General features: G+C 42.7%; 1 non-coding gene across 1 annotated transcript; it reads left to right on the top strand.

The window, feature by feature from the left end:
• Positions 1-22,345: 22,345 nt before the first annotated feature.
• TRNAL-UAA (transfer RNA leucine (anticodon UAA)) lies at positions 22,346-22,428 on the top strand. Its single transcript has one exon. It is a non-coding gene; the product is annotated as a tRNA-Leu (tRNA).
• Positions 22,429-26,449: the final 4,021 nt, after the last annotated feature.

The following is a 26,449-nucleotide window of genomic DNA, read 5'->3' as shown; positions in this document are numbered from 1 at the left end:
CAATATTAACCTCCCTCAGTCCGAGTTGCTGTTTTCTCACATCGCTTGAGAGAGAGAGAGAGAGAGAGAGAGAGAGAGAGAATATAACGAAAGATATAGAGGAAATTTAGTTACAGAAATAAATAATAATAAAAATGAAGCTTAAATTCATATGAACACACTTAACTTACCTGCGTTCCTATGGCACTCTCAGGTGAATGAAATCGTTAGCTGTAATAGAATGCCTGAGTTGTCCTTGTCATGAGAGGGCTAATGACTATATTTTTAACTCAGGCTCCTGTGACCCCCTCTTAGCTGAACATAATCGTCTGGCGTTAGCTGTAACACAATTCTAGAGTAGTCCCAATCACTAGAGGGTTTTTGATAGTGAAAGATACCCAAATGAAACTGCATAAATCAGCATAAGTACAACCATGAGTATATATGTGTTGGTACTGGAAAAAAAAAAAAAAAAAAAAAAAAAAAACTTCAATCCGAGGACGTGTTACGTATTTTATTCGTGTTATCCAAACATAGGATTTTTCGAACTGGGGGGAAGGGGGCTTAGAGACGACGTGTATTAACCCCCTCAGTACGAGAGTCTGCTGAATAAAAGCGTCTGATGGTGACAAAAATAAACTAAACTACTAGTCAGACGCAACCAAACTGACCACAAAACGCTCATGAAGGGTCTAGGTGAGTGGAGAGAGAGAGAGAGAGAGAGAGAGAGAGAGAGAGAGAGAGAGAGAAGGGGGGGGTCCCGGTCATGTCCGAAACGAGCGAAAAATAATCGACTCTGGCCATCACATCTATAAGGCACGCATTTATATTCTTTTATTCCTTCATTATACCTGGAGTGACGGTATCTGATTCCACTCAACCACCCGGCAGGAAAAAAAAGAAAAAAGAAAAGTTATGGCTGGGTGTGGACGCGTTAAGGAATCAAGGAGGATAGGATAGGATGGTAGGATAGTAGGAGTATATAGTGTGATAGGATCGAGTCCTTATATTTAACGGGTTGGATAGTAGGGTAGTAAGATCGGATTATACATGAAAAGGAAAAAAAATGAAGCAGGGTGGAGACGCGTAACCAGGAAGGATAAGAGAAGATAGTAGGACTGGATAGTAGGATAGTAGGGTCGGATTTGACATTAAGAAGGTAGGATAGTAAAAGTGTGGGGTAGTTTAAGGAAAAGGAAGTGTCGACGTAGTGGGGACGCGTTAAGGAATCGGGTAGGATAGGATAGGATAGGATGATATGATAGTAGGCTCGAATTTTACGTTATTAGGATCGAATAGTCTGATAATAGAATTTAATTTTACATTACAGAAAAAATAAGAAGTAAAGGATGGGTGGAGGCATGTTAAGGAATCAAGGAGGGTAGGATTGGATAGAAGGATAGTAGGGTTGGATAGAAGGATAGTAGGGTTGGATAGGATAGTAAGGTCGAGTATTACATTAGGTGGATCGGAATGTACAATACTGTGATCGGATTTTATTTTACGTAAAAAGAAAATAGAAAAGATACGGCTGGGTGGAGACGCTGAAAGGAATCAAGAAAAGGATAGGATTGGATGGTAGGGTCGAATTTTACATTAGGCTTGATAGAGAGGCCCTGTCAAATTGGAGAGGATAAGGGACGATCCATTTGCAAATTAGAATCGAGGGATGGGTGGGGGAAGGGCAGAGAAGAGGAGGAGGAGAAGTTAACATATAAAACCAGCACTTTAGATGGCGCTGGAAAAGGAGAGGGCAGAGTCCCGATTGGGTGTTATGGACGGTTCTTCAACTATAGAGAATAATGGAGGGTTCGTTTGCATGTTGGAGTAGCTGGGATTGATTCGGGGAACTAACATTAATCTGTGCGGTGCGATGACGCCTTTTTTCATTTTCATTTTTTTTCTATTCGAGAATTTGGTTCAAGGGAAGTTTTCAAGATGGTGGGGGTTTGCTATAGGCATATTTTTTTCCTCTCCTAAACTGAATGCAATCGTGCTGTAGTATTAAGAATGAAATATGTAGAGAGGTTGATCAGACATTAAATGCAAAGTACATCCCGGGTCTGAACCGATTAATAATAATACAACAACAACAACAATAATAATAATAATAATAATAATAATGAACAGTCCAGATTCGGAATTATAGAGGGTCTCACAAATATAGGGAATGAAAGGAGGCTCATTTTGAAGGTAAAGAGTTTCCCGGGATTAAATCACTGGGATTTTCGTTAACCCCGTCAACCCGAGCACGTCATTTATGTGTTACTATTGCTACCACCTGACGATTTTGATCAGCATTTTGAAGAACCTCTTGTCATAGATTTAATTTCCTGCAGTACCATGATATCTTCTATGATTCATTCTCTTTACCACCAGACAGTTTCATTCGGGTTAAGAAAGACCGTTTGGGACTGAAAATTATTAACTCCATAAGGCTTAGCTCACGAAATGGGTAAAAATTGAAACCACTGAAATATAACGGAGGAATGATTGGAGCAAAACACAGTGATAAAGAGAGAAAGAAATGGAGAATGTAGCAGTAACACAGAGAAAAGAGTTAAAAGGGAAGAAGGCACATCCGAATTGGGGGATTTAGTTGCACCTTGAAATGTAGAGAAAAACGGGAAGCTACTTTGTCAGATAGAAGAGCTGGGGGAAATTATTTACGGAGATTTATGTTTTGTTATGATACCACAAGATGTTTATAATCAGTTTGGAGGAGACGTACCTGGCTAGAGGGGTTAGGTGTACAGGTAGCGTTCATTAATCCCTGTACTGAATGATATCGTCTGGTATATTTTTCTTGTACCTTAACTTGACTCAGATTTTCGTCTTTTTGCAACTTATTTCACGTAGCCAACTAACAGTATGATAATGCTACGGTTCTAAATGCCTTCCAGAGCTCTTCTTCGTGACTAGCACCACATTCTAACGTCAGTCTTTTGCCGTAGGTCAGTATTCGAGATGGAGAGATGACAATTTTAGGCCAAGTTACGGTAAAAAGAGTATAGTAGCAAAAAATTAACAAAAGAGACATCAGCGTGTTTGAGAGTGTAATCTTTTTTCATTGAACGTCTCTTCTGAGATGAATATAATGGTCTGGCAATTTCAGAGACAGTATGGAATAAATTACATCATATTTTCTATAGTCCTTGGGTGTCTCGAGAACCTGAGAAAATCGTCTGGCGTCATGGGATAATATGCAAAGAACTTCCTTGGTCTTGATTCAGTGCTTTGAACGGTCTTTCAGATATGGTAAGTATGAGAAAGATCACTTGCTGAATAAAATCGTACTACATTAACCGGAATGAAGTATAATGTGCTTTTCTAGCCGAGTCTTGATTAGAGGTAATGGACGGTCCTTCGATTATAGAGGATTAATGGAAGCTCATTTGCAAGGTAGAGTAGCAGGGGGATTTAGCCTTGGAGGGGGGGGGGGGTTATCTTAAGGGGAAGTGTACTCAAATTTACACTCAGTTATTTGGAACGGGAGACTTACTTTAGATTTACACTGAGATACACTTTAGATGTACACAGAGATACACTTTGGATTTATATTAAGGCATTAGGAACGGAAGATATATTTTCGACTTACATTAAGGCATTTGGGACGGGAGATATACTTTAGATGTGAGGCGATAGGGAGGCAGGACCTTTCGAGTGGTAGAAGGCAGGTCCATTTGCAAATTAGAATCGGGAGGAGCTATTTGAAGAAGGCCACTTAGGTATTCGAGGCGTTGGGTGAGGAGGTTTGTGGTGGTGTGAAGGAGTGAACCGGTAGAAGGGTGGACCGTGGGTGGACCAAGAGAGAAGGGGAGAGGGGACTTGAGGTAATGTGAGAGGGACGACTGTGGATTGTCCAGAAGGAAAATTTATGTGACCGTGGATGTACCAGTCGGGGTGAACCAGTATATGAAATTAAAAGATAACTGTGAGTGAAACTGGTGATATTTTATTGGACCGGGGAAGTATAATGGACCGTGGTTGAACCAAGGGCAGTATAGTGGACCGTGGGTGGACAGGGAAACTATATTGGACTGTGGATGGTGCAGGGGAATATCGTGGACCGTGGCTGGACCGGGAGATAATTTAGGGAACCGTGGTTGGACCGGGAGAAAATATAGGGGACCGTAGTGGGACCAGGAGATAATATAGCGGACCGTGACTGGACCATGAGGGAGAGAGGTAGGAGTGATGTGAGGGGGGAACCACATTTGATGGACCGAGCGGGAATAGTGTTGTGGATCTGCGTGGACCAGGAGAATTGGACCAGAAGGGGACAGTATGGATGGGACTATGGGTGGACCAAGAGAGGAGCGGGGAGGGGGGGGAAGGACACTAGCACCCCGGACACCATAATAGACGCAAATGAATGTCGACACTGCTGCGGTCACCTCTACCCTCCCTTCCTCCCTCCCTTGGTGTTCTCTCCCTTTTGTACCCTCTGCTCTCTCCTTCTCATCTCTCTCCTGTCTCTCCGTACTCTCTCCTGTCCCTCCCGTCTCTCTCCCGTTCCTCTTCCCTCCTCCTTCACCTTTCTTCTCTCTCCAGTCTCCTCTCCATTTGTGCCGCTTTTCTCTCATCCATCTCCCCCTTTACTTCTTTCCTTTCTCCCTCTCTCTGTGAATCCTGTACACTCTTCATGTGTTCTTTCCTCCTCCTTTCTTCTCCCCCTCCCCCGTCCTTCCTCCCTTCTTTGGTCCTCTTTCCATTCTCCTCTTGTCCCTCCTATCCCACTCTGACCTGCCCCTATGTTCTCTCCATTAACCCCCCCCCCCTCTCTCTCATTTTTTGCGCCAATACCTACTCTCTTGCCTAAGCCCTTTATGGTTAAACCTCTTTTCGCTCTTATTTCAGCTCTTTTCATAATATTGATTCCCTATTGTTTCTTTTTTCTCCATTTTTTTTTTCGAAATTCTTCCTTTTCTCCCAATTATTTCTTTTCCATTATCCTAGTTTCGATCATTTCCCCAATATGCCATCTTATTTACCTCATAATCCATATCGGAACTCATTGCTTCTCATTTTACTTCCATCTTTTCTCATTATCCATTTTCTCTCGTCTATCGTGTCTTTCAATATAATTTCACGTGTTTCTTCTTTCTTTTTCCCTTTTCTTCCTTACACTTTTTTCTCCCCGTTATTTTTTGTTCATCAGAGGAACTTCACATCTATCTTCCTTTCCTCCCTCTTCCTATCCTCACTTTTTTTTTTTCCCCTATTGTCTCTCCTGTTATTCCTCTCTCTTACCACCCCCGAATTTCCCTCCTTCCTTCTCTTCTTCTCCTCTCACATTTTCGCCCTCACTTTCTCCATATTTTTCTTTCATCAGAGTTACTCCTGTTTCGTCCTTCCTGTCCTCCTTCCTTGTGACACATTAATTTTCTCCCCTCTTCCTCGTTATCTTTGTTTTCTCCCCTCTTTTTTTGCCTTTATTTTCTTCCCTCTTCTCCCTTATCTTTATTTTCTTCCCTCTTCTTCCTTATCTTTATTCTCCTTTCTTCTTCCTTATCTTTATTTTCTCCCCTCCTCTTTTTTGTCTTCCTTGTTTCAATCCAAATCACATCATGTGTGTCTGCTTCCTCTCCTTCCCTTCTCATTTGTCACTTTCCCTTTGAATCCTTTTTTTTTGTCTTATATCTCACTTTTATCAGAAATACTCTGCGTATTATATCCTATTCTGTTGTCTTCTCTCCTCTTCTCTGATCTCCTCGTCTCTCCTCTCCTCTCCTCTCTCCTCTCCTGTCCCGTATCATTTTTCACCTGTATCACCATCGTTCTTTCCTTCCTTCCCTCCTCCCATCTTTCCATATTCTTTCTCTCCCCTCTTCTCCACGTCCTTACCTGACCAGCTCAGAGGTTAACTAGATATATATCGTACCTGGACTCACCTGTCGCCCCTCCTAGTTAAGTCTGATTGCGATTTATCCACGTTAAGAGGTGACGGGGTGGCCAGGGTGAGAGGTGAGAGGTAAGGGGGAGAGAGAAGGAGATGGAGAAAGAGGGAGAGAGAGAGAGAGAGAGAGAGAGAGAGGGGGGGGGGAGGTATGTGATATGTGAGGGAGGGAAGCCTGAGAGGAGAGGGAGGGGGTGCGCGAGGAGGATGTGGAGTTGAACGAAAAAAAAAAACATAGAAAGCAAACACCAACAGATTTATTGATCCTTTACGAGGCCATTTATTGTAGGGCAGGACATGACCATTGCGTCTGCTGTGTCAGAGGAAGAAAAGGATAGTAAAGCAGAGAGCCACTTCAACCTACCAAACCTTTTAGCGGAACCTAGCAATAGAGAATAGTACCAGAAAATTGCCATGGACGCCTGATAGCAAAGATCAGTTAGGGAAATAAACAGATCATTATTTATTAGGGGAAAATACAGGAAGGAATAGTTCTTGCTACATTTGCCTTCCTGTATATCCCATGTGATTTATATTATCGGCGACAAATGTTCCGTCGCCCTTCCCGCGTTTCTCTCCATGGACTCTGAAAATTAGTCTCGTCACTCCATTGCAGACGACACCGATGACACTGATCTGTGGCCAAAGAAAGTCATCAGGGTCAGGTACTATGAATTTACCGGACTGATTTTAAAAGTCCATGGAGGGAGAAGCACGAGAGGCCCCCGGACTCTGGCTGCCGATAGCGCAGTGGAAAGAATAATTGAAAACTGGTCAGAGACGAAGTTACGCCCTCCGCTTCCTATGGCGTAAATCTGCCGAGCTGGGGATCCATGCTCGGATACGTCCAGGCAGTTTTTAAAAGACAATAAGAGTGCTTGTATATATAAAACTATGTATATCAGTTTTGTTTCATAAATTTGTAACTTGATCAGAGTAGAAATACTCTGTTTCATTAGACTAGTAAAATTTGGTAGCTATCTTTCATTAGAATTAAACTATTCTGTTAATGAATTTGTCGACCTCCATAAATAATTGCCAGTACATGTTGGGAATAGTTGAAGCAGATCTTCCTTATAGTTTTGATAAATAAGATTTAATTTTTTTAATTACTCATTATGTTTATTCCGTGATACGGGTGCAATCTTGATTGCAGTTCTCAAAATGAGGACATGGTTAATTTTAAAACAGATTTTTTTGTAGACGACATTTAGGAGGGCGATAAATGAAAACTGAAGAGGCTGAGTGAAATGGGAAGGAATGTGCGTCAGGAGGAGACAGAGAGAGGAGAGGGGAAGGGACGAGACATGAAAGGGGGCGATAAGAGATAGGGAGGGGACTGTGAGATGGACAAGTGGGAGTGTCGGAGGGGGAAAGGGTGAGGTGAGGGTGAAATATACAGGGTGAGGGGTGGGCCACGTCAGAGATGGGAGATGGAGGAGGAAAATAGAGGGTCCATGGAGGGAGCTTTATAACCCCCCTCCTCCCCTTACTTGGTGGGCTGGAGCGGTAAAAGAACAGAATGAAGAAGATATCCTGTGGGTGAATTGAACATACTTGGTGCAGGAAAATATAGGGTTAATGGAGAGTGTCTTTAATTCCTTTACAAATGACATTTTTATTTCTGGCGTAACTAAAATCCGCAACCTACTTTTGCTATGTTGATGGTTAGGTGTAATCAGATTGGAGGTTAGATTTCTTTAGTAACCAAGGAGACTTATTCCAAACTCATAACTAAAGCCTATGGATTTTCATACAGTCACGACATATTCAGGGTGTTGGAGTGGTCCGGTTCCTTTACGTGAAAACAAGTAGATTATAATAGACTTGCGATTGCCAGAATAACAAGTTTGATGTTTTTTAACTGAAGGGAAACTGTGAAAAGCGGAATAAATGAATAATTTGATAAACCGAGGGCGGGAAAAACAGGAGAGAGCCATTTGAGTACGAGACCGTCTCTTATACTTTATTCTTGCATCCGACGAATAACATTTTTATTCAACTCAGAGAGAATCACCAGTTATGTAAAGGTTAATCATAGCTATATCTAACCCTCGTAATTCCTAAAGTATCCCCTAAGCTGATTACAGCAGTTTGGAGATAGCACGAATGAAAAAAAATTAACGTTCTTACGATAAAAACGTTTACTTCTTTATTATTCTAGCATTTCGGACACAGAGACTACAAAGGCAAGCAAACAACAACAAACCATTTCGAGGTTATTTGCGATAGGGTTAATTATGACTAAGGTAACTTATGTGAATCAAATACAAGTGTGGCAAAGCAGAAGCTACCATTCCTTCGACCCAGTATAAACACCTGTCCTATTGAACCAGTGACATTAAATGGATAAGACGACAGGTGTTCGGGGTGACAGGTGAAAGTAGGAGACTGAGATAGATGAAGTGGATAGGGTCAGGTGGGGAGAGAGAGAGAGAGAGAGAGAGGAAAAGGAGAAGGAAGAGATGCGAGTGAGATGGATAGGATGGGGCCGTGAGGGAGAATGAAATGAAGATGGGGGGATAGGGGGAAGGTAAGGGATGAGAGGGAGGGGGATGAAAGAGCAGGGGACTGGAACGAATATGAGGTGGGAGGGGGATGGTTGGGGTGAAGGGTAGGGAAAGTAAGAGAGGGGAGAATGAGACTAGGTTAAGTAAGGTGTCATAAGGAAAGAGTGAATAAAGGGGTGAACAAAATTCTTAAGTGAGTTAAATACGAGGGGAGAGAATTTGGAAACAGAAAAATGCAAGTGAGATAAATAAGATGAGGACGAGAAGTTAGAAAAGGGAGGAGAGGAAACCATGGGAGAAAAGGTGATGTGGAAGTTAGGATGAGAGGATTAATTTAGAGAGAAGAAGCTGTAGGTGAGATGGACAGGTTGTGGAATGAAAATATGATGGGAGGAGAAATAATAAGGGATAAATAGGAATGAGATGAATATGGTGGGCTTCAGGGAATAGGAATAGAAGGAGGAGGAAGAGTGAGAGTACGTAAAGAGAGAATGAGGGATAAAAGAGATAGACGGAGTGAAGGACAAAGTATGAAGGAAGAGGGAAACAGGAAATGAGAGATGCACGTGTGATGAATAGGATGAGACTAAGAGATATATTAGGTGAGGGAGGGAAAGGTAGGCGAGTGGGAATTTGGCGAAACGAGGTGCAAATGAGATGACGAGAAATGAAATATGAGAGGAGGGGAAGTGTGGGATAAGAGATACAGGTTAGAGGTTAAGAAAGTGGGGTGATTAGGGAAAAAAAATAGAAGTTGGTTGAGTGAGAGGTGAAAGGTGAGGTGGGGGGGGGGGGAGGAGGAGGCGACAATAGACGAGAGAATATAGGGAAAGTGTAGTGAGGTGGATCGAATGAGAGATGAAGTAGGGATGGAGAAAAAGGGGAAGGTGGTGACGTTGGTACATTGGGGTGAGGCAATTAAACGGGGGATGCAGTAACAGGGAGCGGTAAAAAGGGAAAGGTGGCGAGGAAAGGGGAGAGTGGGGCAATGAAATATTAAACATGTGTTGGAGAGGGGAAGGTGGAGATGCTGATGAGGTAAAATTGGGCGAAGGTGGGACGAGAGAGAGAGAGAGGTGATGACGTGAGATGCGCTACAGTAAAGCTGGGTTAGGGTGGGGAGAAGCACTGATTTTGATAAGGAGACGGTATGGAATGGAAGAGGGTAGTTTAGGAAGGGTATAATGAAGTGGATTTAGTGAGAGATGAAATAGGAGAGGAGAAAAAAGGGGGCGCTGGAAATGCTGGTGAGGTAAGGTGAGGTGATGTACGGTAAGGTAAGGTTGGGTAAGACAAGGTAAAGTAAGGTGAGGGTGGAGCGAAGTGGGTAGTGTGAGAGGTGGTGGGCAGGGTCTGTGGTGGGAGGGAGTAGAGAATGAGAGGCGGAGTGAGAGGTGGCATGAAATATGGGGTAGGATAAGGGCTGGACAGTGGGTTTGCTTGCGTGGGGCGGGATATCGATGGCTGGTGTCTGGAGCAGCGGGCGGTAGATAGGGACACAGGACGGGCGAAAGGGCACTGGAGGAGGGGCTTAGACCTGGGTACGAATATAGACACATAAATTCACCGATTGACCGATAGGAGTACAAAGGAGTGTAAAGGAAAACATACAGAGACAGGCGTAGTGTTCCTTTCGAGGCTGTTGGTTTCCGAGAAGACTGTGACTATGGTATCTGATTCTGTGAGCTGAAAACAAGGATAGCAAAATAAGAAGTTCTTCCCCTCCTTCCACCAAACCTTCCAGCCGAAGCCGGCAGGAAAATGAGGTAGACCACCATGCAGCCTAGAAAAACTGCCAGAGAGGTCGTGGAAAAGAGTATAGACGTGAGTAAACAAACAGCTAAACTGAAGCAAACAATAGAATAGGCAAGGTTGTGGAAAAGGAAGACTTCAACTGACTGATACAAAAAGAAAAAAGGGAAGGCACTGATATGGGTACTGGTACGTGTGTTTAGGCGGATAAATTTGCGAATGAACCAATTAAATAACTGACTAAAGGAGTTGATTGATTGATTGCATTAAGATCATGGCAACATAACAACAGATGTCATTGGCGGTGTAGAATACAGTAGATGGTTATTAAACTGAGAAAATGAAAATGTAGTTTGACAGATTCTCAACTAACTTTTAAGGTTTCAAATAAAGCACCAAAAGGAATGGGAGGGAGTGGAGGCCAAGAAATGCGAGAACCATGTATAATCGCAAGGACTATTTGGCTAAATTGGATATACCCCTATGCCTTTTTTCAGGAATTTACAGTAGTTAGAATGATGCCCTGTTTACGAAAAGTGCAAAACTGCACTACAGACTTTGATTTTATTCCATTTTAACCTGCCCTCTGATTGGTTAGTGACGTTAGTTCCGTCAGTCCAATTTCTCTCTCTCTCTCTCTCTCTCTCTCTCTCTCTCTCTGTATATATACTAGGTGTGTATATATATATATATATATATATATATATATATATATATATATATATATATATATATATATATACTCATTACCTGCAGATTTTACTGAACTTACTGGAGACCTCTTTTAGTGAAGAAGGTGATAGTAAATGCTAAAGCTGTCCTGTGCAGTTGGAAAAGTCTTTCTTAAGCTGAATGAAATTGTCTAGTGGTAGGTCTAGTAACAATGAAATAAAAAAAATCAGATTGAAGAGGTTAAAAGTAAAAATCATACCACCATTTTCATCCCTGTTTTATTTCTTTTTCAGAGGAAGCGGTTATGTACCATGAACGCTGTTGTAAAAGGTAAGTGACTTTAATGATTAATGATTTCAAAGATTACAGTAAGAGGCAGAATAGTGTAAGGTAAAGAGAAGAAAAAAAAATCACATGTTCAGTAACTACAACCAGAAGTTTAGTCATACGTTAATCCTGGGAGTATATCGATAAGAATAAGAAAGATGAGAGGCGCGTGTGGGTGTGTTAGAGAGAGAGAGAGAGAGAGAGAGAGAGAGAGAGAGAGACTGCCTTATAGTAAGACAGAAGGAAAACGTTTACAAAGAAAGAAACTAAGCAAGGAAGGGAATTGAGGTCGAGTTAGTGAGCCAGTGAGTGAGTGAGAGTCGGTGTAAGCTGGGAAGAAAGCTTTTGAGGGATAGTGTGAGAGAAGCAGGATAGATGACGGGATGATATGCTAGGCAGAGTGTGAAAAATGTGGGGCGTGGGATGGGGTGAGGGGTGTGTTAGGGTGCGGTGTGAGGGCGGCGACACGGAGGGGGAGAGAAGTGTGTGTGGGCCGAGGGAGTGTGTATGTGTGTGGGCAGGGAGAGTGACGAAGGTGAGGGTGAGTAAGAGAGACATCCTGGAGTGGGTGTGGGCAGGAGGAACGAGTTGGCAATCAAGGAAAGTGATACAGCAAGGGCTCGGCGTCGTCATCGTCGTCGTCATTCTCCTCTCCTCGCCCTTCCCCCCCCCTCCCATTTCTAGCAAATATCTTGAGTGGGTAGGATGACGGAAATGGGAGAAGGAGAGCACAAAAATAGTACTATTAACAGAGTGCCCAGTGAAATGGAAATTCTTGACTCCATCTCACAGGGGAAACCGTCCACACAATTTATCATTTTCTCTTATAAATTCATATGTGATAAAAACCATTCTGTTGACTGCCAAAGGAAAACAGATATTTAACCATCATCACCATCATCATCTTGGTTATCCATATCTCCTTCTTTCCTCAAATTTACTCATATACCTTGTCCTTTCCACCACTCTCTACATATCCATTTCTCAAAAAAAAAGAAAAAAAAAAAAGCCGTCAAATCACATTCTTTTCCGCCCTTTAATGAATACGTTTTTCCTTATTACGCATATGCACGAATCGGTTTCCCATGGTTATTCTTACGTAAACCATATTCGTTCCTTATCGCCACTTTTCCTCAGTTCATTTGATTTATTCTCATTTTATTCCAGTGCCTCACACCCATAAATGTGTGTGTTTAGAGAGAGAGAGAACGTGAATAGGTGTGTGACCCATTTTCTCAGCGTATTCTAGTATAGAGATGATGCTGAAGATGGCGAAAATGATGGCAGTGTTGGAGATGGTGACAGCGACGATGATGATGATGGTTCAAGAAATGTTAAGAGGAGTGGCGCGAGGAGTGAACGACCGTAGACAAGGGCTGTAAATGAGTGAGAGCTGAGAAAGTGGGACAGTGTGGGCAGGAAGATTGAAGCGTGTGGGTGAAAAACGGTGGGATGTAGAGAGAGATTGTTAAGGGACAGAGTTGAAGGCGTGAACGAGGAGCATGAGAGGGTGAAGGCAGGGAGAGCTGGTGAAGACGTGGACAGGGAAAATGAGGTGTAGGCAGAAACAGTGAGTGAGAAGGTGTGAGTTGGAAGAGTAAGTGATGGAATGTGGGTGAGAGAGAGAGAGAGAGAGAGAGAGAGAGTGGTGGATAGGGAAAATGAAGTGTAGGCAGAAACAGTGAGTGTTGGAAGAGTAAGTGATGGAATGTGGGTTTTAGAGAGAGAGAGAGAGAGAGAGAGAGAGAGAGCAGAAACAGTGAGTGACAAGGTATGGGTTGGAAGAGTAAGTAATGGAATGTGTGTTTTAGAGAGAGACAGAGAGAGAGAGAGGGTGGGGCGACTGAGATAGGGTTAGTCGTGGGCAGAGTGAAAGAAAAAGTGTGAACATAAAAACGTAAACGAGCATAGGTCTGAAAATTAAGATTGTGCGTGTGGGCGTAAGAGGTCAAGAGGAAGGTGTGTGCGGGAAGAATTAGAGGGTGCTTACAGAATCTAGACAGCGGCGGATGAAGAGTGAGGCCAGTTTAGATAAGACAAATTGAGCAAAAAACAAAATTGAGTACATGAGAGGAAGAAGTTAAGGAAATGTTTCGTGTAGTTCTCGCTCTCCCTTTTCGTACACTTTAAATTTCTACTTCCTCGTTTAGATGAGAGATAAGAAAAGTTGAGCAGAATGATGAGAAAGTGCTGGAAGGAGACGTTACCCACTTGGCAACGAGATACAAACTTTCTCTAATATTTTACCGAGCTGAGAAACACACCAAGGCCTAATGATTAAAACCTATATCGTGACTAATGTTTTCGCTAAGACTCGATAGCTGTGTTGTATTCTCGCTACCAGCAAACTATGTTTTTCACGTTAAGCTCACCTTTAGCAGCAGAGGTCTTGTCTAAGCGTTAGGTAGAGTGAAATAGGTAAATGGCGGCATGTTCTAGAAGTGTTAAGAAGTATGGACAGGAAAAGCAACACTCAGTGAAATATTGCCCATAATAACTTGACCAGGGGTAGGCAGGCATGGAGGTGTGGGGAGGGGGTGGAGGGTATTGATGCTCGGGCAGCGTGTTTGGAACCGTGTCTAGATATACGAGTATAAAAATCTGGGGATAGATAGTCGTAAAGTGACCATCTAGCCCCGAATTTTTATGACTAAAATCTATATTTTCAATTTCAGTGATTGTCTTTAAAACTTAGCATTATTTTTAGCGTTTTGTGGAGTTCTAGCGCCTTTCGATTTTACAGCGCTTTGGGGGGTTGGGGTGGATGGGGACCTGGGGTGAGATGGGATGGGTAATGGGCAAGGGGTAATGTTGAGGGGCGTGGGCAGGGTGGTGGGAAGGAGGGTGGAACCGGAGCATAAAAGAGGGCGTTGGTGTAGCATCATTCCACGGACGGGGAGGCCAACAAAGAGAAGGGCGGGGACAGGGAAAAATTTGTGGGCATAAGAAGAACAATGCGTGAATAAGCTGAGTAACTTTGTGCTCTGAGGAAGGGAGAATAGCCTGGGCTGGGCTTAATTGCTGGTTGGGTGATTAGCAGGGCGTGAACAAGATCAGTTACATTGTGCTTAAACCCTTTCATTTCGATGACGTCTTTCGGTGCTGCAGAGGACGCCTACGTGTGATGGCATCGATATAACCAGGCGGCTCAACTGCTTGGTTATACAGTCGTCCCTCAGCTGCTTCGCTATCCCCCAAAAGGAGTATGCAGGGGAGGAGCAGTCCTGCAGTCCACCGGGTCTTTTCTCATTTTAATCTGACCACCATCCTGCACTCTTATTCAACATTAGTACAGAAGGGGTCCGTTAAGAATATGCCTAACCTCTCCATTGCGAGAAAATTCCCCAGGGCCTAACCAAGTCGTCTGGCAGTGAGAGGAATGCTGCGAAGAGGACGTCACCGGATTAACCATTTCGCTCCGTTGAGGTATTTTTCATAGTTACTGCCCATCAGACGATTTGGTTTGGCCTGGGCTTTTCGAAATGCTGGTGCTACATCTCTCTCCGGTAATCCGTTGTGTACGAGAGGTCTGTCGTAAGTTGAATAAAATCATCTGGAGACAGCTAGAATAAACTGTAGTAGTAGTAGTAGCTGGTAGTAGTAGTAGTAGTGGCGGCGGCGGCGGCGGCGGCGGTGGTGGTGGTGGTGGTGGTGGTGTTCATCTAAAACTTGAACCCAGTAAACTGCAGGCTGATGTAGTCCTTCTCCAACAGTCCACCATCCTCCTTTCGGGGATGGGGAGGGAGCTGAGGGACGTCTGTATAACCTAGCAGAGAAACCCCTCGGCAGTTAAATCGGTACTACCACCCAAAGGCGTCCCTCTCCAGCACCAGAATAAGCTTAAAAAAGACATTACCTGCTGAATTCAAAGGGTTGAGCAAGCGTGGGCGGGGGTTAATTGCTGGTTACGTGATTAGCAGGGCGTGAACCTGATGAGTAATACCTTGGCCAGTATTCTCATGGGCGTAGCAGTCTTTAATCTTTACCACCTCCTCTATAATTTTTATTTCTGCTTGTAGTACAGTACATTAATTTTCGCTTTGGCGTATAAAACTCAGGTTTATACCCCCTCTTCTGTACATGTTTATTTCTGGATATAATACACTTAGAAAAATGTGGTCGATAGTGTCATACTGAGCGTTGCTGGTGTTCCTGTTTATTCTAAAGGCTTGTATTTATGAATGGAGTGTGTATTACTTGTATTGTATAAGTTCATTGGTGTAGAGAATATTGACAAGCACAGGCAGCAGACGCAGACATGAGAAATTAATGGAGATGATTTTCAAAGTCCATTGCCTCAAAATGCAAAGACGGAAGACTGTCTTGTTGATGCTTTGATCGCCTTTTGATACATATCGCAGTTTCGTCCACGGAAATTACATTGCCTTCCTTCATACTGAAACTGTTTATTGTGAAGGCCGTCGTATGTACCCAGCTAACACATTTCAGTATTTGAGTTTATTTTTTTATATGAACAGTGTACGGAACTGTGACATGCACGCATTATAGTATGTGAAGTGCGCAGCGTATATAGGTGTTTTTAAAAAGACCAGATAATTTGTACTCTAATACTAAGGTGTTTATGCAGTAAATAAAAATCGATGAAGAAAGGAAAAAAATAGCATACGATAATACTAATGTGTAATATACAATAAATACAGGTCGCTGAAGAGGAGGTGATAGGAGTCTCTGTGTGTTAGGAGAATACGATTCCGTAAAGGTGTTAGTTGTTATAGACGTAGGATATTTATTCCCAGCTTGTCTTTCATCTAATCCGTAGTTCCCCTCTTGACCCTATTCCCTTACCACATAATTACATTGTTTGAAGTCTGACTCAGTGCCACACCCCAGTCGCCCTTTTCAGCTACGAGTCTTTCTCCCGTAATGAATCATGGAAGGGTGAGATCAGCAGGGATTAGATGCAGCCTTCTTTAGTCTCTTCAGTACGAGAGATCTTTCCTGTGATAAAAACAATCATCTGGAGATAGCAAGAATAGTAGTACTATTTGTAGCCCCAGGTTCATATGCTTGTGAACTCTGTGGACAGGCGGCTGAAGTTGCATCTCTTTTGCAGTCCACTATCCTCCTGTGGAAGAGTAAGGAAGGAGGTGAGGGGCGTTTTCGTGGCCAGACACAACCGCCGCAAAGCTATATAGATGTCACCACGTGAAGGCGTCCCACTCCAGCATCAGATAGCATAGCATAAATATTTTAAAGCATGTCCTGGGATTCAAGGGGTTAAGATCCTCCACGAATCCATGCCTAGGAGTTAGTGGGGAAAGGGTAGCATAGGGTGTCTTTGTTTTATTCTTGCTGCTTTCAGGCGATATTATTCAGCTTATTAAGGACCTTTGTTCTTGAAGGGTTACTGAAGGCTATATCTGATTCTTAGTGCCCAAAGTCTCTCCTTAACTGAGTGTAATCTTTTGATGATAAGAAGAAAAAATAAAAATTACTGGAATTGGATGGGTTTAAAATAGAATATGAATTTCTCTCCTAAGCTGAATAAAATCGTCAGAGCCAAAATATTAAATATAACAGGTGTATATAGTGGGACTGAAGGGCTATGACATTATCTTTGAGTTCTGTCTATGAGTTATGGAGAGAGAACTATAAGAGGGAGGTTGGGGGTTGGAGGCTGGAGGTGGAGGGAAGAGGATTCATGGCTTACAGGGTACAGCTTATACCACCCACGACGGTACTCTGATGAAAGGTACCACACACAAACACATGCAGGAGCGACACACACACACACACACACACACACACACACACACACACACACACACACACACACACACACACACACACACACACACACACACACACACACACACACACACACACACACACACACACACACACACACACACACACACACACACACACACACACACACACACACACACACACACACACACACACACACACACACACACACACACACACACACACACACACAGAATGAGGATACTCTGAATAGATTGGCAGGAACGGAATATTCCGTAGCACTGCGAAGTGACCAGTGTATACGTGTGGTCCAGAGGAGATATCAGTAGACAGAAGTGATTGGTCCGTAGGAGATTGGCAGAGAGAATTTATAAGTACTCACAGTATTTTGGTATAGAGAAGATATTAGACCACAAAGGCGACTAGTCCATAATGGATTGACAGAGGGGATAAATGTGCACAGAAGCGGTGGTTACTCAGCGAATAGGTACAGAGAGACACCGGTACACAGAAACGATTTACATACACAGAGGCCGTTTGTAAAGCACCCGATACGCGCACAGAAAGGTCCATCCACAGCAGCAACGGTCGGTACACATGGTTGATAGGTACACAGGAAGCGATTTGTATCGGAGGGACCCAGAGTACCAGAATTATGTACGATATTATTCACGCACAAGACGCCCTGATTACAAAAGCTACTTGGTAAATTCCCTGACTGAGTGTGGCGACTTACATTTAATCCGGTATTCAGTCAACGGGTTTAATGTAACACGGCACGGCTGATGTACGTACGTGTAATGGGAAGGGAGGTTAGGTACGGGTCTGGTCTGGGTACGGCTGGGTCTTAGGGTCACTTCTTCCTTAGCTATTTATTTATTTTGTGCTTTACAGAAAATTTCGTTCTTGTATGTTATTGGTTCACAGTGTTCTGGTATTAAAAGAACGCAAGAAAATGAACTCTGATAACCCAAATAAATCGCTATGCAAGAGGCGTTACGAAGCCTCTTATGCCATTTAGGGTACGGCCATTAGTTTCATAATATCGTAGGTTTTGGAGTCAATCTCTTCTCTCTGTCGCAGTGATTTATTTTGGATATTGTACCGTAATGTTCTCTCGTTAGTTATATCTAATATTGCCAATGTTGAGTCCAGGTGTTCAGTTACCGGTATACTTTTTACATGTTTAGATACACTTTTGCGTCTGGATACACTTTATCGCCTTGGGATACACTTTTTCGCGTTGGGATACACTTTACAGTTTGGATACACCTCACTTGTTTGGGTGTATTTTCACTTCACTTCCATTTGTATTTGTATTGGATGTATTTTTGCATGACACGTGTTTACATTTATTTTCGCCCTTTAAGATACATTTCCCTTTGTGTTTAGGTATAATTTCCATTGCTTTTGGATCTGTTCTCCTTGGTGATGGGATTCAGTTTTCCATGTAGTTGGAGACGATTCTTCACGTCCCTTGTGTTTGGGTGCGCATTCCTTTCCCTTGTGTTTACATGCATTTCCCCTTGTACTTAGACACATTTTCCCGGTAAAAATTTAGCGTTTACTCGACAACTTACACATTTTGTCATTTATCATTATGGAGGAGGGAGAACTTTGGTAATTTTGCTCATTTTCTTCTTATATGTTCATTTTCACGCTGATCTGGGTAGCTTTTCACCACCTGCATCATTGTTACCTGTAACCTAACTCACCCTCTTCCTTAGTTCAGTGTCTCATTTCTCGTCTGTGGAAATTTTGCACGGTTTCACCTTGATCTGGGTACATTTTTACGTTGAATAACATCATACCGTAAAACACCCATATATGTGTGGAACTCGAACCCACCTCGCCTCTGCAGGTCTTAGAGATGTGTGGCCGTCACTTAACTATATATATATATATATATATATATATATATATATATATATATATTGCTATTGAATCCGCATACTTTACGGCAATGTAGGTGACAATGGATTTAAGCTCTTTAAGTCACGGTGGTTGACAAGTTGTATATATATTAACAACAGACAGAACAGTGTCGCACAGCCATTCGTTAATATATACATGTACATTTCTACCTTGATCTGTGTACATTTAAATCAGAATCAGCTCATGTTTACCTTGATCTGGGTATATTTTGATCATATAAGTCATTTTTATCTGTAACTTGACTCACCTTTCACCTAAGCTCAGTGTCTCGTTTTTCTTGACTATGGCTGCAATATTTCATGGGCTGGGTTCAGTTTTCATCTAATCTTGAAGATACTTAGACTTTGAGTACGTTTGAGTCTTGTATATGGAGCGAACGTGTCTTTTGTCATCGTTAGAGAGAGAGAGAGAGAGAGAGAGAGAGAGAGAGCGTAGATTTATCAGTGTGTTTTTATTGTATTTCTGTGGTTATGTAACTTATGTTCGTGTGTGTTTAATATATACTGGTAGATATGTACGTAGATAGATATAGATAGGTAGATAGGTACTTAAACGGATAGATATTGTGTGTGTGTGTGTGTGTGTGTGTGTGTGTGTGTGTGTGTAAAGGTCAAAACTCGACTTGATCCCTGCACACACATACCCCACCCCTCCACCAGCCAGTATACCACTCGCCATCATCCCTCCATTGTCCTCTCCTCCCCTTTGTCCTCCCAAGCATGTGTCATTCTTATCTCTTACTCTTCTCTCCTGCCTCTTCATTATTGCTATTATTTTACTCTTTCGCTCTGCGCTTTTGCTTTCATTACGCTTTTGTTTTCATACTTTTCGCTGTTATTTGTTATTTTTATATTTATAGCCAGTGTTTTCCGTGTATCTTTATTTTTCTTCTCGTCACCCTTTGCAGTATTGGTCTTAGTGTCTTGTTTCCCTCTTCGGTTTTGTTTGTATCCTTTCTTCTTATATTTTTACTCCTTTTCTCTTCACCCTTCTCAGAATTTATCGTATTGTCTTTCCTCTCTTCGGTTTTGTGTCTTTCGTTTCGTTTCATCTCCATCCTCGTCATCATTATTATTATTTTCTTGTTTTCTTTCCTTTTCTCATTCAGTTATATTCGTCTCCCTCTCCTCTTCCTCTGATCAGTCTGTTTCCTTCATCGCTATTGTTTGTTGTTGCTTCTCATTGTTACTGTGACTTTTGCTTTTCCTTACCCATCCATTTTTCTTTAGTTCTCCCGTCTTTTTGGCTTTATTCGTGTCCATCATCATCGTACCGTAACCCATGTCTTCTTATTCTCTCCTTTCTCCTCTCCCCTTTGTCGTATCAAGCATGTGTCTTTCTCATTTTTTCTCTCGACCCTCTTCATTATTGTTCTTTTCGTCTTGTTTTCGTTTTGGCGTCAGTTTTTTTCTTCTTGTTTTTTTATCCGTCTTGTCTTTTAGTGTTTTTTTTTTTTTTACCGTCTTTCTTTTTCTGTAGTTTCTTTCATTCTTATACTTTATTCATGGTTATCAGCAACTTTATCATTTCTCTTCTTTATCCTCTCTACGTCTTCTCTCTCCTCTCCAGTCCCCTCCTCTCATCTCATGCATGTTTCTTCCTTCCCTGTCGCCCTTCTTTCTCCCTTTGTGAGTGCTATTATTGACCTTTTTTTTCTTCTTCTTTGCTTTTGTTGTATTCTTGCTTCTGATACTTGTCACTCTATTCTCAACGCTTCGCACCATTCTGACCCATCTCTTGTCCTTTCTTCCCTGCTCATTTTTCTTCTGTAACTTGTTTTTAGTTGTACTCTTCCTCCTCACCATTATCACATCATTGTGGTCACTTTCCGTTCTCTGTTCCCCTCGTCGCATCTCTCCTCTCCTCCTCCTTTCCCTTCTTCACATTCCCATTCCTCTTCTCATGTCTCCCCTCCCCTCCTCCTCCTCCTCCTCCTCCTCCTCCTCCTCCTCCTCCTCTTGTCTCTCTTCCTTATCCTCTTCTCTTTTCTTCCTCATCCTCCTCTCCTCACCTTGTCTTTTCCTGCTTCTCGCATTCTCTTCGTACCTCTCACCGTCGTTTTCTTTCTCCTTCCGTTCCTCGTTCTCATTACCTTTATTCTCTTCCTCTTTCTCTTTACCTTCTTTCTCTTCCTCCTCCATTCCCCTTCTTCTCCTTCTTCCCCTCAGCTTCATAACCTCCTCCTCCTCCTCAGTCCTTTCATCTTCTTATCTTCCACTTATTGTTTCTCCTTTCCTCTTCTTCTTCCTTTGTATTTGCTTCTACATTTCCTTTCTCTTCCTCCTCTTTCCTCTCCCCCCCCCCTCCCTGCTTCATCTCTCCATTGTGCTCTCCTTCCCATTGTCCCTCCAAGCATCTGTCTTTCCTTATCTTATATTCATCGCCGCTTACTTTCCTCCTCCTCCTCCTCCTCCTCCTCGTTCTCCTCCTCCAGATTTTTTCAGCATCACATTCTTTCCTCGTCTTCCCTTAATATTTTCCATTTCGTATTAAATAAGCTCCATTTTTTATGTATTTTCCTGTAATTACTTCCTACCTTTATTTCCCAAACCACTTTATAATTCTTTTATTCTCAGTTTTTCACTCATTTATTCTTCATCTTCATCACTGTTTCTTGTTTATATATTTATCTCCTTCTCACGTCGCTTTATATGAGGTAGTTCACCGTATCTAAACCACCAGCTTTGTCTATAACTCTTTTCAGCTTTCTTTCTCCATTCCTTCCTGCTCTTCTCTTCCCCTTCCCTTGGCATGCCTTTCCTTCATCCTTCGCTCTTTTCTTTGCACGTTACCCCATATTCTTCCTTTCTCCTCACTCCCTTTTATTTCCTCCTTGTCTCTTCATGTTCTGCCATCTTCCCCTTTCGCTTCACTCCGTACTCATTTTTGCCTTTGTGTCCTTACCTTTCCCTATCCGTCTCACCTTCCTCCTTCCGTCCTTATCCCTGCCATTATTTATATCTGTGGATTCATTTCTGTTGTATCTTCCTTTTTCTCTTCCTCTGTGTCTCGCATTTTTTCTTTCCTTCTCTCTCTCTCTCTCTCTCTCTCTCTCTCTCTCTCTCTCTCTCTCTCTCTCCTTGTCCCTGTCATCATGCGTATCCATCTTCCCATGTCTGGTTTCCTCCTTTATTCCCGTCCCATTCATTGTAATCATTTTAGTATTCTTCCCTTTTTGTTTTCCCCGTTAATTTCTTCCCCCATACCTCTTTATCTCTCCATCTGTAGCCTCTCCAGATCTCACTCTTATACCACCACCTGTCTTATCTCTTCTCTGTTTCTCATTCCCGTCTCTCATCCTTGCATTCATTTCCTTCCTGACCTTCTCCGCTCTTCAGGTTCCCTCATTCCTCTCTTTCTTTCATCTTCTCTTAATCTCCTTCTATCCCTGCCTTTCTCTCCATATCATCCTCTCTCCTTGTCTTCCTTTCTTCCCCCTCTCCCTTCCTCTCTCACCTTCTTTCCTCTCTCCCTGTCTTTCTCAGTTCTTCCCCCTCTCCCTCTCTCCTTCTCCTTTTCTTTCCCATCACCGTTTTCTCTCGTCAGGTTGGCCGAGTGGTTAAGGCGCCAGACTTAAGTTCTGGTACTCGAGAGAGTGCGTGGGTTCGAACCCCACACCTGACACGATGATGGTCTGGTTTGCCGAAGTGGGTTGCACCCGGAATACCATAGTTTTTGGAGATTTTATTAACTTTTTGACATTTTAATAATTTTTGGAGATTTTAGTAAGTTTTTGACATTTTATTCATTTGTGGAGATATTTATTTATGATGATTTTAATTTTTAGAGAGGTTAATAACGTGTGGAGTTAAATAATTTTTGGAGAGTTTATTATTTTTTGGATTTTTTAATACTTTTTGGATATTTTAATAATTTTTGAAGATTTTAGTTTACCATCAAGAAGATTGATATCAGTATCCTCACACGTTGGCAGGACTTCTATAATCGCTTGTTGAAAGTTCACTACACCACTTCGTAGAGCAGCCAACGCGTCTGCTAAATATCTCGGATCATGTATCGGGTATGTGCCAGAACACTGAGTGAAGAATGTTCTCGTAGGAAATTAATTTACTGCGAGTGATCGTTATAGAGTTGCATTTAAACTGAAATTGAGTAACAGAAGCGGAAATTCCAGTTATAACAAAGGTCAGAATACAAAAGCCTGACTTTCAACAACTCTAGACCTAGGCGGTGACAACTGGAACCCAAGTAATTATTCAGACAGCGAATGCCTATGACTCCTGGAGAATGTTTAAGAAAGTAGGTAAATAAAACTGTCAGACTATATGTATCGATGCACAGTAGGTGTCCTGCGCAAAATTTTTAACCATAGTGATGACCTACCTCGGGGATTGGTGGAATACCTCGGAATGCCCTACTGAACACATCCATGGTTCAGAAATTCGAAAAACTGACAAACTCTTTTCCTCACCTTGAGATCCTGGAGAACGCAGCGGTTGTGCGGTAGTGTGAAATTATTATTAACTTTTCTATTACAGATGAAGCCAGTGTGTCGTACAGTTTCCGCTATCAGTCTTCTGACATTTCCGTGGATGTTTTTCTTTGCTGCATCGCGGTCCTTCTCACTTTTTCCTGCCAGCCCCTGCGGGAGGGTTTAGTGGTCGGGCGATGCTTGCCTGCTTTACTATTCCTAGACAAATTGGATTTCGTTGTCATAGGTTTCTTTTTAACAAACCACCTCCAAAGGACCATTAGATCTGTTGCAGTTTGCTTTCCTATGTAATCCTTTATACTACTACTTCCTTCCTCTTCTCCGCCTTCATTCCTTCCTCCTTCCTTCCTTCCCTCCTTCCATTCCTTCCTCCCTCCCTCCCTCCCTCCTCACTCTACCTTCGTCGTTTCTCATTTACCCCCTCTTCCCTTCGTCCCCCCTTCCCTCCCCTCCCCTCTTCTCCTTCCCTTTCTTCCTGCCTCCTCTGCTTTTCTTACCCCCTACCCTCCCTCCTCTTCATTCTAGGGTCATCCTCTGCCCTGATTATCTTCGTTAAGCCTACCTTATTGCGGCCTCTCCCTTACTCCTTATTTCTCTCACGTGTTCCAGCCTCCCTCCCTCCCTCTCCTGTCCTCTGTCCCATATTCTCATCTATCTCTCCTCCCTCTCTCGCTGTTCCCCCTCCCCTTTCCCTCACACCTTTCTACCCTTCGTCATTTTGTCCTATTCCTCTCCTTCTTCTCTCTCTTTTTTTATCCCTGTCTCTCCATCGTCTTACTCCCCCTCCTCAACTCTTTCTTGTGTTTTATTCCTGCTTCCCTCCTTTATTCTCTCCGTACTTCATCTCAGTCTTCCATTTCTGATATCCCTGCCTGTTGCATTGGCGTTTTTTATTTTTGTCGTCCTCCCATTCTACCCTTCATCATCCCCGAGAAATTTTTCAGTCTCTCTCTGCCTCTTTTCAGTTCCCTTGTATCCATTTTGTTTTAATCTCTTCACTCTGGTGTCGTCTTTCATGCAACTTCCAGACGATTTTATTAAGCTTAGTAGGGACCTCAGTTGTTAAGGGTTTTGTGACGGCTGTATCTAACCCTTGTGTCTCGAAGAACTTCCTCAAGGCTGGATAATGTCGTCTAATGTTACACTAAAAGAAGAATAACGTCCTCCAGCTGAATAGATTGATATTGTTTATTCCTGTTCCTCTTCTTATCATGGTTTTTTATCGTTTTCATCATCATGGCATCACTTTTTAGCCCAGCTTCAGTTTTTCCGTGTTCCAGTCTCCCTTTTCCTAATGTCTCCAGCTTATTTCGTCCCTACATTTCCCTTTTCGTCTTTTTCCATGTGCCTTTCTTTCATCTACTTACGCATCGTTTCTCTCCTCGTCTACTTTTTTGTGCTCCCGCCTCCCGTCTTTAATATCATCGTCATTCTCATCCCTGTCTCCCATTCGCTCCGTTATTCTCAGTCTTTACTCTCTCTTTCCTCTTTCTTTTTTCCCGCAGTCTTCATCCCTTGCTTCCAGCCTCAATCTTCCTCACTTCACCCACTCTTTTCTTTTTTCCCGGCTCAGTCTTCCCCTCACCCTCTCTCTCTCTTTCTCCCGTCGCTCCCTCCCTCTCCCTATTTCCTTCTCTGCAGTCTTCCCTCTCGTGCCCGTCTCTTAAATCTCTCCTCGCCATTTCTTCTTTCTCTACCCTCCATTTTTTTTTCCCTTCTCACTCACTAACCTTCACCTTCTCTCCCCTCACCTTCAAGAGAGCACAAAGGAATACAAAGCATTGAAAAGGAAAGCAGACAGAAACGTATCTACCTCTAACTCTCGATTGGTTCTTTGAAGACCATTTCGTAAATTGTAGATTGGAACTTGTTTTTCTTCTCTATTCCGGGGACTTTTTTTGTGTTTTATTCTGGCTTACAACTGACAAAAGCGTAAGAAAGGCCTCCCGGGCATTAAGGGTACAAACACTCATTATTGTCTTCACCTCTGGGATTTTTTTCTTTTTTATATCCGGACTAACCACTGACGATTCTCTCCTGCTCAAGACTGATATCCGGAATTAATATGACTCCAAGATAAGGTTATTGAAATGAAGCCTCCATTACCCCCCTCCCTCCTCCTCAACTCACCCACCAATCCCTCATGGAGAAATCGGCTGGGAATAAAGTGAAGAGAGCTACTGTAGAAGGATGCCACGGTCGTTTAAGTGAATGGGTGACGTTAATAGTCTTATCGTAATCTGCAGTTGAAATTAACGTTAACTGCATTGCATTGTCTTTTTCCTCATGCCTTTGTTTTTATCTTTTGTTATTCCGTCACTCACCCTTTTTTGTAAAACATCTTCAGTACGATAACGTCTCTTTTTTTCATTTTGTCTTTTTTACGACCACGTGATTTTATAATATTGAAATATATTATTGTGACGGGGTGAGAAACAATTTATTAGAATTTACCGCTTCAGGATTATTGTTTTTTTCCCCAACATTTCTTGCTAAAATTAGGAAAGGTACATTTATTGAAAGGCTTTACTGTTCCGTTTATGAGAGGTCCATTGTGAGACTCCCCAACATACTCTCCCCAAATTCTCTAGACTCACCCATCCACTCCCCTACTGTACATGTATTTTCACGCACTTTCCCACTCCCCAAAACACTTCCCATGGCATAATTCCCTTTGTATTTCCCCAGTCACTTCTTAAAACAATTTTCTCGAGTCTTCTTACACTCACCCCCCTACTCCACAACATACTCATCCCTAAACTCCCCAAACGCACCACAAACTCCCTATCAACTTTCCCCACTCACTCCCCAGCATACTATTCCCCAAGCTTACCAAACACACCCACCCATACCCCATCACACTAACCCTCTCTTCCCCATCCACTCCCCAAATTGATATCTTCACACTAATCTCTTTCTCACTCCCCACACACTTCACCAAGCATTCCCCAGCCATTCCTAAAACGCCCCAACCTCAGACACTCATTCTCATGCTTTCCCACTTCCTCTCATGCCTTCCTCACCCATTCCCCAAACTCCCTCATCACCCACATACACTCCAACACACTTTCCACTCATATTTTCCCACTTATTTCCCAGTCTGTTTCCCCCCACATACTTCCCCATCCATTCCCCACCCCGATGCCGTGCTGCCCACTCCCCAACCCATTACCGGCAGCTGTAAATGGGACG

The sequence above is a fragment of the Coenobita brevimanus genome, chromosome 63, assembly GCF_032717465.1.
Source record: "Coenobita brevimanus isolate Jiangsu-jjx chromosome 63, ASM3271746v2, whole genome shotgun sequence".
Classification (NCBI taxonomy): domain Eukaryota; kingdom Metazoa; phylum Arthropoda; class Malacostraca; order Decapoda; family Coenobitidae; genus Coenobita; species Coenobita brevimanus.
The sequence above is the reverse complement of the archived record's forward strand: the minus strand, read 5'-3'. Positions and strand labels throughout refer to the sequence as shown.